This window comes from Carlito syrichta, unplaced genomic scaffold (assembly GCF_000164805.1).
Source record: "Carlito syrichta isolate Samal-C Ts95f unplaced genomic scaffold, Tarsius_syrichta-2.0.1 Scaffold303527, whole genome shotgun sequence".
Taxonomy (NCBI): Eukaryota; Metazoa; Chordata; class Mammalia; order Primates; family Tarsiidae; genus Carlito; species Carlito syrichta.
This window is the reverse complement of record NW_007247623.1, coordinates 236,294-247,454: the sequence shown is the minus strand read 5'-3', so window position 1 is coordinate 247,454 and position 11,161 is coordinate 236,294. Positions and strand designations below refer to the sequence as shown.

At 46.4% G+C, this 11,161-nt stretch overlaps 1 pseudogene across 1 annotated transcript in view; it reads left to right on the top strand.

The window, feature by feature from the left end:
- Window positions 1-419: 419 nt before the first annotated feature.
- LOC110595690 overlaps window positions 420-11,161 on the top strand; it is a 26,721-nt pseudogene continuing 15,979 nt past the window's right edge. The window contains exon 1 of the transcript XR_002481989.1: window positions 420-682. The product of XR_002481989.1 is annotated as an uncharacterized LOC110595690 (transcript). The remainder of the gene's footprint in view (window positions 683-11,161) is intronic.

The window sequence follows — 11,161 nt, the reverse complement described above, 5'->3', positions numbered from 1 at the left end:
GACTGTTACAGCAAATCCAAAAAAGATCCTATCATGGTGATGTGGGGGTGACTGTGGATTCTGATCAGGCCGGCTGCTGGGGGAGAAGGGATAGTGGGGATTAGACACACCCAGAGGGGGCGAGAGTCATGTGGGGCTCACGCTGCATTTGCGGCTGGGTTTGCCTCGACCTCTGGCCCAACCTCAGATCACTTGAGGAAGGATTAGCAATAATGAGTGCCATGTGCTGCCTCCTCCCGGCTCCCTGGGGCTGAGCACTGCCCGCCTGATGAGGGGCTTCTGAAAGAACGATTATGTCCAATTGTGTCGATTATGCAAACCACGCTGACATTGCCAGCAGGGGAAGCGCTGGCTGGGTGGGAGGGGCACGTGGGGGGCCCACTTCAAAGGGACAGCTCTAGCTCCCCCACGCCTCTCAGATCCCAAGGCTGTTTTTGTGGGATTCCACATGGAGCAGCCTGGAAGCTTGGAACCCTGGCTTCCTTTTGTGGCCTGGGAGGCAGGTCACAGGGCCATTGCCTCACAGGGATCATGAGGGCCTGGGCCCAGAGGCACTCACATGCTACTCATGGGGACTGCTCCTCTTAAAGGGTGGGCCCTCCTCACCCAGCTTCCTGCCTTGGCCCGAGGAGGAGGCTGGAAGAGGCTGGGCTGTGCCCTCCCCAATCCACTGCTGCAGCAGGTAAGCGCAGGCTTGGGTAAACTCAGGTGCGGGCAAAGCACAGCTAAACCTCCTGGGCCTCTTGCTCCTCTCCTGCTGAAGCTGGCTGGACAGGGCCCTGTGGGTCTGGTATCAGCCTAGGTCTGGGCTCAGCGGAGAACGAGCAGTCTGTCAGCTGGCGGTGGAAGAGGCTCAAATGCTTTGAGCCTCCCTCAGAACCAGCTTCTAAAAGCAGGACTAGAGATTTGGTTAGAAGCCCAGGCTCCAGGGCTCGGCCTCCTTGCCTTTCATTCCTTAACTTCTTACTTTGCCTTGGGGAAAATCTACATCTTCCTTAGAATCTCAGAAAATGCTGAGGTTCTTAAAGGATGGGGTTTTATACCTGTATGTCTTTATCAGCTGATATTATCGCTGTTCATTAAAGCCTTAGGGAAGAGACTGGTTATACACTCAGGGTTGTGAAGGGAGATTAATATTCTCTCTCACTGCCAGGAGGAGCACAAATTGGTTTCCGGAAGGCAGTTCAGCAATATGAGGTGAAGCCTAGCAATTCCATATCTAGAAACTCCTCCTAGGGATGCAACCTTTACACAGCATCGTGTACTAGGGGAAACAGTGAATAGTCCAAATGCCCAGAAATAGAGGATGAGACACATAAATCATGGTCTGGCCATAAGATAAAATATAATCCAGTCACTTTGAAAATGACAGCGAGAAAGGTATAGCAACTATGTGCAGAATGATCATGTTTTTCATTATACACACATGCACAAGTTTAATCTATTCATAGAATAAAGCCTAGATACACGTCGAAATGTTACCAGTTATTTTAGGAGAAAGATCTTATGAGTGATGATGACGTTTGTTTATTGCTTTGTACATTTCTACTCGATTTTTTCTTCTTTTTCTTTAGTAACTTTCTATAACAAATATGTTTTATTTTTTACCAGAAAATATTTCCTTTTGTTTTTTTATTGTCATATAACAATTGTACATATTGGGTACATGTGATGTTTGGGGATATTATATATATAGTATGTGTGATATATATATATGTGTGATATATATATATATATATATATATATATATATATATATATAGTGTGTGTGTGTGTGTGTGCCTTTTTTATAACCTTAGCAAAAATAGTGAAGAAGGTGGGAGATAAAAAATATTTACAGGAATTACACTTAGGTTGACAAGGAGACAAGGAATAGGTACAAAAATAAAAGTGGGGAGAAAGAAGATTAGATAAATTTGCTCTGTTTGAATTAAATACTTGGGGAAGAATTAAGAAGGGATCCCAGGCTCCTTTTGAGTAGACTCGATGAATATGGGTTGATTTGGGGAAGGCATGCTTGTAGTAATGTTCTCCAAGTATCATTTTTTCAAACTATTCTAGCAGCAGTTTTAATTCATGGCATTTGCAATTATATTTGTAGCATAAATTGGCCACTCTTTGCAGTGTATTTTAGGCCTCAGAAAATGTAACTAGAAACGTCAACTCACGTTGAATGTGTTTGCTGTAATTGTTTGTTATTTATTGGTTACTTTCTAGCAGAATTTTGAAATTTTGTTTGGTTTGGCTCTGTGCATTCTCATTTATTTGCTTTGCAAAGTTGGTAAGCACAAGAAGTGAAAGACAGGCAGGCATTTTAAGTTGCTAGTCATCTTCATTCTAAACTAAGTGAAAACAAAACAGATTTCTAGCAACCTAAAATCCTCTCACTTGGTTCATTCGATGTTTTTAGAAAATCTCTTTTGCTTTGGTTGAAATGTTTGCAAGATGTCCTTGAATGTGTGTGTGTGTGTGTGTGTGTGTGTGTGTGTGTGTGTGTGTGTGTGTACATGCAGGACCTGGGAAAATGGAAGCCTTCAGTCAGAGGAATAATGGAACCCATCTGCCAAAGCTTTCTGTGACCTAGAGGTTAAAGGGAATCAACATCTTAAAATTTCCATTAAACAGACAGTAGCCAGAGACGCACTGCCCTCAGTGATGTGCAAGGGGACCTGGTCAGTCAGTACCCGTACTCCTCTTTTTCTAGCTCTAATGCTAGATTCGGCAACGGGTGAAGGAATTACTGCATCCGTTCGGAGCAGCCTGGGTCCAGGAAACAGACTGGTCTGTTACCCCAGACATTCATCACACCAGGAAAAGTTTTCCCAGGCTCCTGTGAAAAGCACCTATTAGTGTTATCTCACTGCTTAAACTGTATCTTCACCTGCTATCTAAGTAGGGGGGGTGGAGGGACGATGGGGGATGCATTTACAAGACTAGAGATGACTTTAAGAAAAATCAAGCTAAAGTCAGCCTGCAGCACTTCCTCCCCAGCGGCTGGAACCTCCCCTCCCCCACTGTCTCTGGCTCCCACCCGGGCTGCCCCCTCCAAGAAAGGAGCAAGTGCAGGCATCCCCCTCTCTCTACACAACCTATCTGTCCTGTGTCCATGTCCCCAGGGTTGATGATGCTTTGCATGCCTCGAGGTAGTGACAAAACTAGTGGCAGGTGGCCTCTCTCCATCCCTGGCTCTGCTCCAGACAGGCACTCGAACAGGCAAATTCTTCAGGCATGATGAGCCAGAAAGCATGCTGGGTTAGGGATCATGGCCACAGGGCCCTTTTCTGCTTGCTAATCATTGTAAATATGGTTGCAAAGCCATACAGAAGAACCAAGTACATGTCCTGCTGACATCCTTCTCCTAATCCCCTCTCCCCCAACTGCTGACCATGCTTCATGTGTGATGTGTATTATTCTAGTCATGTGGTGCATGATATAAAGCATGCACCACAGACATCATTTTATTTTTTTTGCACTAAGTCTTTGAAATCCTGCCAAACACCTCTTTTTCCTGCTCTCATGTTAGATGGAGTGCGTGATGGTATAGTGTCTCACTCTCAGAGCATCAGAGCATGTCTCAATTCACACTGGCCACATCTCAGGTGCTCAACAGTCACTGTGGTCTACCGTGCAGGACAGTGCGACTCTAGACATTTTCATATTAGGAAGTTTATTCTTGTACAGCTGCATCACACATGAAGATTTTATCACAACTTTATTTTCAATTCATAATAGCGAACTACCCCAAAAAATATAAAATGCTTATATTTCAGAACTTCGGAAGAGTTCAGTTTTTGTCATAGTTGTATGGTCCATGATTTGCGCATTGTAACTGACAGCCAGTTCCCAATGTAGGCTAACAAAAAATGGGAAGTTTCCAACTTTCCACTTAATTTAAAATGCACTGCAACAAGCATCCATATAGTGTTTATGTGCATGCAGAAATCTTTCCAGATAATAGAGCCATAGAATTGGGAGTCCTGGATCAACGATAGGCATGCACACTCTCTGTACTGTGATAGACACTGCCTAACTCCCCTCCAAAAACGTGCTGCCACCAACTGGCCGTGAGAGGGAAGCCAATTCATAACCAAGATGGCCACCAACTAGCCTTGGGGGTTAGACCTTATTCCCCGAGAGGTAAAAGCAAAGAGTTGGGCTGGGTGCCCTCTTCAGTTACCAAATGCTCAATTCCATGGCTCCAAAGGAGAAGATTCTAGCAGATACCCTTGGTGGATGGAGTCTTTGGTGGGTCTTTGGTGGGTGGGAGAGAGCAAATGAGCAAAACAACCGCCAGAGAGACCTTGTCTGAGGTTAGCAAAAAACACTAGAAAAGACCCAAACAGTGTTATTTGTAAAATTGCTAGTATTCCATTTTTCATTAATATGGATCATGAATTAAATGTCATCACAGCAAGAGCAGAGCAACAAGGGGGCCCTGGCCCCTGAGCTGGCAGCCTCCACCGTCAGGTTGAGCTTCGGCAAACAGCCCACCCACTCCCTCACTCCTGCTGACATGGTGGCCCCAGCAAACATCACAGTCCCTGAGGCACCAGGAACATCGGCTACTCAGATACCCACAGCTCACAGGTCTAGCACCTGAGCTCTATAACACCTTCCTGGGTCTTACAGTCCCTGAGAGAGGAAACCTGGGGACAGGGACACAGAATACCTGAAAAGGAGAGGGCGCTACCCACAGGAGATAGGCACTAAACTGCACTCTTCTAGCTCTGATAGCCAGACGAGGCACTAAGGCAATGAGGGGAGGCCCTTTGCACAGAGTCTTTCCACAGCCTTGACCTTCTGAGCAAGCTGGCCAGATGATGCCGATCAAACCATTAGCTGTCGAGGGACCCTGGGATCCTTGTGGAATCCCCAGGTTCCCAGATGATCAAGGCGGAACTGGTGACAGGGAAGGAGGGAGGTTGATTTTTGTGTGTTGATCTTGTACCCTGCACCTTTACTGAATTAGTGTATTTGCTCTAGTAGCTTTTTTGTGAATCCTTTGAAAGCTTTCCTTATCGCTTTATTTTGAGCTTTATCTGTATCCCCAAATAATATACTGTTTAACTTCATTTGCTTTTAAAGTTTAAATAAATGAAATCACATTGTATATAGCTTTGATGACTTGCTTCTTTTGCTCTGTGTTATGTTTTGAGAGTCATCCATATGATAGTTGTAGTTTGTCTGTTTCATTGCTGTATAATATTCCCCTCTGTGACTGTGGAGCAACGTTCTTCTAGATCTTACTGCAGCTGGGCATCTAGGCTGTTCTCTGCTGAGTCCTTATGGACGGTGCTACAGAGAACACACTTGTGTGGTCTCCTGGTACAAATATAGTGTACAAGTATATTTGGAGTAAGCCTCAGTGTGGAACTGCTGGGCTATGGAGAATGTGCCTGTTCTATATCCTGAGACAACGTCAAAGGGCTTTCTGTCCTCCTTAAAAGGAGGAGTTCAAAAGCAAATGGCCATTTTGGAGAAAACATTGCGGATCTGTTAAAGGAGACAGCTTTGTAAGGAAGGACAGGGCTGTGGGTGCAAATGAGGCCTGGCTGCCCAGCCTTGTGGCTGGACCGGGTTGGCGGCTCCACAGTGGCTCTCTGTCTCTGTCACTGTCTCCTCTCTTGGTGCCACTCACCACCCACAGTCCCTACCAAAGCCCTAACACCTCCACAGCCTCAGTGCTTGTAAAACTAGGGGAGCTTGTAGTGTCTGCAGACTGCCAACCCTCCCCCACTGACCGCATTTTGATTCTGTGGGATAGTCACAGCAGCCATCGCAGGAGAGAAATGGGATTCCACACTCGGCCTTGTTCCTGTTGTTTCCACTTCCACATCGCCCCCACACTGGTCAACTCTCCTCACTTCTCAGGGCTAAGTCAAATGCCCCCTCCCCACCTACCCCCTCGGTCCTCTTAGTCTTCCCGAGCGAAAAACATGCTCCTTCCACCCCCTCCCAGCCCACTGGGCTCACTTTATGGTGTCCTGGACCCACCTGGGAGCTCCCAAGGGGTTAAGTCCACTCAACACACCCAGAGCCATCAGAGTCCACCACGCAAGGGAGCTTCACAAGCTAACAGTGTGACCTACACGAGTGCTGGCCATACACAACATACAAAGCAGCCCCAGCTACAAAGGCCCCACTGAACTTTTGAAGATACTTTTGTGTGTGTTTTTTGGTGTGTGTGTTTTTTGGTGTGTGTCTTTTTTGCATAACCCTCCCAAGCTTTAAAAGCTGTGTGTGGAAACATTTATCTATAAATACATGGACAGCCCAGACACTGACCATGAGTCACGGATCACTTCAGACCACATTGGTCAGGACAGCCCCAGAGGAACATAGCATGCATGTGAATGCCTTTTGGGAAGCCTCACCGCCCCTCTCCCTCCACGCTTGGCCTCCGCAATTCTCACCTGGGCCCTGGCTGCCAGGAGCTCTCCCTGCTGTTCCCAGGACTGGCCCCTCCAAGGATGCCCATCAGTGCCACTCCCCCACTTCTTCAGATCTGCTGCATCATCGTGGGTCTCCATCCCTCAGAGCCCAACTGCTATAAACTGGCCAACTTGCCTGCGTCAGCTGGCGTTGACACCTGAGAGGTGTTTACTGACTTAATGCGTGCACACAGCTTCCCCACAGCCCCAGGAAGTCACTCAACAGAGATGATGACATTGTCCCCACAGGGCAGAGCAGAAAACACAAACCCGGATTTGCGCCTGCCATTGTTAGGGCAGATGCCTGAGCTGTGGATCCTGGAAGGTAGGGCCTCTGTCCCACTGTGGCGTCCCCGATTTTAGAGACAGCAGGCTAGGCCTGAGCTTGACTTTCAGCTTCACCATCCTGCCAGTCTTCTTCTTCCTCACCATGAACAGGGTAATTGAACACAATGTAATCAGAGTCCATCCAACCTACCCGGCAGATCCCAGGCATTGAGGCAGAAGCTGAAATCTAAACCTCATTATGTTATCGGTTAACACTTATTTTATAGACTTGAAAACTGTTTACTAGATATCAATCTCTGCCAGGCATTGGGTTCAGGGTTTTGTACACTTAATCATATTTAATCCTTTTAAAAACCACAGAAAATTAGCACCATTGCCCCATGTCACAGATAGGCTAATGGCGGCTCAGAAAAAAGTTAAATAACTTAGCCAAGGTTATAAAGATAAGAAATAGTGGGTCTGGGAGCGGACTCAGGTACATCCAGATTCAAAGATCTGATCCTTTCACTGTGCAATTTACTGTATTTTTACTTTAAGAGTCATCTTCAATGCTTTAACCCACAAAAATGACTTTAACAGTAAAACTTTCAGGCACCATCCAGGCCCACTGGAAAATTCTTTCCAGGGTGCAATTTCATGTAGAAAATAACACACAGAATCATGCCCAGAAAGCAATAACATAGGTACAGCCACTCTGGAGAATACCAAGGAGGGAATTAAGGAGTGAGGGAGCTCTCTGTGTAACAGCTCAAAAAGATGCCCACAAATATTGCTAAAGTTTTGCCTTTTTAAGTCTGTTACGAGAGTATGTGTGTTAATATGCAGGAGGAAATATCTGAAAGGTACACACCAAGCTGTTCACGGGGTGACTGCCAGAGGTAGAGTTGCAGGGGGAAGGAGAAATAACCATTTTTTAGTTCAGATATTTTTGTATATTTCTGATTTGTTCCACTGAACACATATTAGTTTGGGGGAGATTGCTTATAATCTTAAGCTAAGAAAAACAGACACACACACACACACACACACACACACACACACAATCTTTTTCCATTCCACAGAAATGGCTGCCCCACCCCCACTCCCACGCAGAGCTCCAGGGCAGCCCAGGGTCCTCTGCCCTTAGTCACATCAGCTCCCTGTGAGTCACATGGTGAGGTGTCCCCTCACTCACAGGGAAAGGCAGAGGTGCATCCAGCAGCGCTTCAGGGTCTCAAACCATACACACCTCTGGGTGCAACATTTTAAGGAAAATGATAGCTTGCAAGCCCAAACCAGGTTCCAGGCCTTGGAGAGGTCATGTGTGGGTGGGGCCCTGGAACTGAAGCTTCCTTGGTCTGAGGTGAAATCCCCAGGAGCGCCTAGACCTGGGCCACTGCCCCCCGACACACTCTCCCAAGCCAGTGGTCCCTGTGCCACCTTGTGTTACAGAACCCAGGGTGACTCTCGGGCCTGTCCCAGCCCCCCACCCACCACTGCTCCCAGAATGTGCCATTCCACACCGGCCTCCCCAGTGTTGTCCAGCAGCTGTCTGCCAGCAGAGGGCCAGCCAGCTATGGTCACCAGTGATCTGCCATAAGCTTCCAGCCAAACCCTACTGGAATCTGTGGGAGAAGGGACAATATGTGCCCTATTGACATGGGGGAAAATGTTCTCCCATATTTTGAACCGAGTGGAAAAAATTAATTAGAGCACTACAATAAAAGCCATAACCATATATAAAGCCACGTATTGCCCAACATGTTGGCATGTCACCATCAACCCTCAGAAACCCACCCAGTGGGGGACACGCCGGCCATGTGACCCAGGAACTGTGAGCTGATTGGAAATGACTGCTCCTGTTGCACAATAGTGCAGGACGACATGACAAACAACAGCAGCCTGTCTTTAAAGTTTTGATATTGTGCTCATCATGGTTGTTTGGTTTCTTTTTTGCATTGACTTTTATTCTTTTTACATGTGGCATCAAATGTCGTTTTTCCTAATTACTAAATTCTTGGCACCCCAAGGTGAGTTCCTCACTCACCTCATCCTACCCCTGGGCCTGTCCATCACCGAGAAAGCACAGGAAGCCCAGTAGTGCTCTAATTAATTTTTTCAACATTGGGTCAGCTTGGCAGCTTCCAAGCACTTTGCAGTCGGACTTCCATCTTTTGGTGGATGCTGTTGTCCTGCCTAGTGTCCAGGTATAGGACCTCTCTGACTCATCTCCTAACACCATGAACTTGCAGATTCTTGGGAGGCTGGGCTTGCAAGGCACAGCAGGTGGCAGGAAACTCAGTGCAGTGTATGCAGTGGGTCTCAAACTAGCTATTTCACAAGGTGGCTTGTGAAAATGCCCATTCCCCAGCCCTGAGTCTGAATCCAGGGTCTGGAGTTTTAATTTTAATTTTTTTAATTTTAATTTTTTTAAATTTTTAATTGTGGTAAGATGTATATGACATAACATTTTCCATCTTAACAATGTTAAGTGTACAGCTTGTATAAGTATGTACAGTTTGTATATGTGTTAGGTATATCCACACTTTTGTGCAGCCAATTTCCAGAACTCTTGCAAAACTGAAACTCTGTACCCATTCAACAACTTTCCATTCACCACTTCCTGAATTGCTGGTTCATATGGTCATTTTATGCTTATTTTTTGAACAACCACCATACAGGTTTTCACAGCAGCTGTACTATTTTTACATTTCCACCAGCTATGATCAAGTTTTGCAGTTTCTCCACACCTTCACCAACATTGCTATTTCCTGTTTCGTTTTGTTTTCAGAGTATCCATCCTAATGGGTGTGAGGTGGTATCTCATTGTGGTTTTGATTTGCATTTCTCTAGTTAAGATCAGTGATGTTAGCATCTTTTCATGCATTTGTTGGCCATTTGTATATATTTTTGGAGAAATGTCTATTCAAGTCTTTTGTCCATTTTTTAATCAGGTTGCTTGGGTTTTTCGTTGCTGTTGGGTTGTAGCAATTCTTTATATATTTTGAATATCAATCCCTTGTCAGATGTATGATTTGTAAATATTTCTTCCCATTGCATAGAGTGTCTGACATTTGCATTTTTAACATCCTCCTCAAAACACACTTTGAAGAAAGCTGTCACAGGATCTCAGAAGCACATTTCTGAGCCAGGTTCTATCTAGGAGCAGGGCCCGAGGGCAGGAGCCAGGGAGGCCTGCTGGCTCCACTCAACACCTGGGAACCCTGCTGGTAGAGGTGGGGGCCCTGACCTGTGGGCATAGGTTTCTGGAGAAGAGGCTGTAAGGGCGGCACAGGCTTTGACACCCAGAAATCAGGAGCTTTCCATTTACAAAGTAAGATGTGTCCTTGGTCTCCACCCCCTCAACAGCTTGATCCCTGGGTCCCAACGGGGAAGAAGGGCCACACACATCTGCAAGGCGCACTTGTGTTTAGAAGTGCCTGCCTGGCTTGTCGTTATCTTGTAAGTGGCGAGCAGAAGAGTCTGACACCCCAGCAGGCCTGGGACTTACAGGAACTCCCTGCTCAGCTGGTTATGCCAGAGTTGGGGCTAGAAGTCAACCTCGCCGCTGTCCCTTCCTTCCCTTCCTCCCAGGCCACCCCACAGCCCTGGCTGATTCCCCGTAGTTCTTATCAGGCTCCCCAGGATACTGTGACAGTCACCCCTATACTTCTGGCTCAGTCACCCTCTACTTCTGGTTCAGCAGATGCCCTCAGCTGAAGTACGGACCTCGTGTGTTTACTGCTTGTGACCAGTCCTCATGCGTGACCTGTGTATAGGTAGTTTCCTGAAGAAGGGGAGAGTTAGACATTAGTGCACCATCCATTATTGTTGGCTTTCCTCTGATGGTCAGACAAGTGATAGGAGTTAGTCCTACAGGTCTTAGTTCCGGGATATCGTAAGCTTGTCAGTCTGGGCCTGGGATCTTCCTCTGCATCTATGGGACCTAGAGAGGGGAATCTTTTCTGTCAGTGGTGAAAAAAGAGAAAGCAAACATCAAACACTCAGAAGCCTGACCCCAGCTGCTGCAGTGTGACTGGCCTGTATAATTAAGTGTGAAGGGCAGCTCTTCATTTTTTTTGTTTTGTTTTGTTCGTACAACTATTCGTACAACACCCTGCATTCTACCCCAAAAGTCAGAAACCCCATTACATGTGGTGAAGGTGACCTGGCAGGTGGCAAGAGTGACAAGTGTTTCTGTTATCTGACCAGCGCCACCTTGAATTAATACTGTCTCTCACGAGATTGGACTAAACCACCTAGTGATGACAACTCCAAAAACAAATAGGCATGTGCTCACATTTTAACAGTAAAACCCAGACAAAGTCCACCATTTGAATTCTGATAAGGCTTTCTTTCTTTTTGTGATCTGTTAGTTGCTCTTTTTTTCTTTTTTTTTGAGTTGGAGTCTCACTCTGTCGCCCAGACTGGAGTGCAGTGGCCGCTCCTGGCCACCGCAGCGT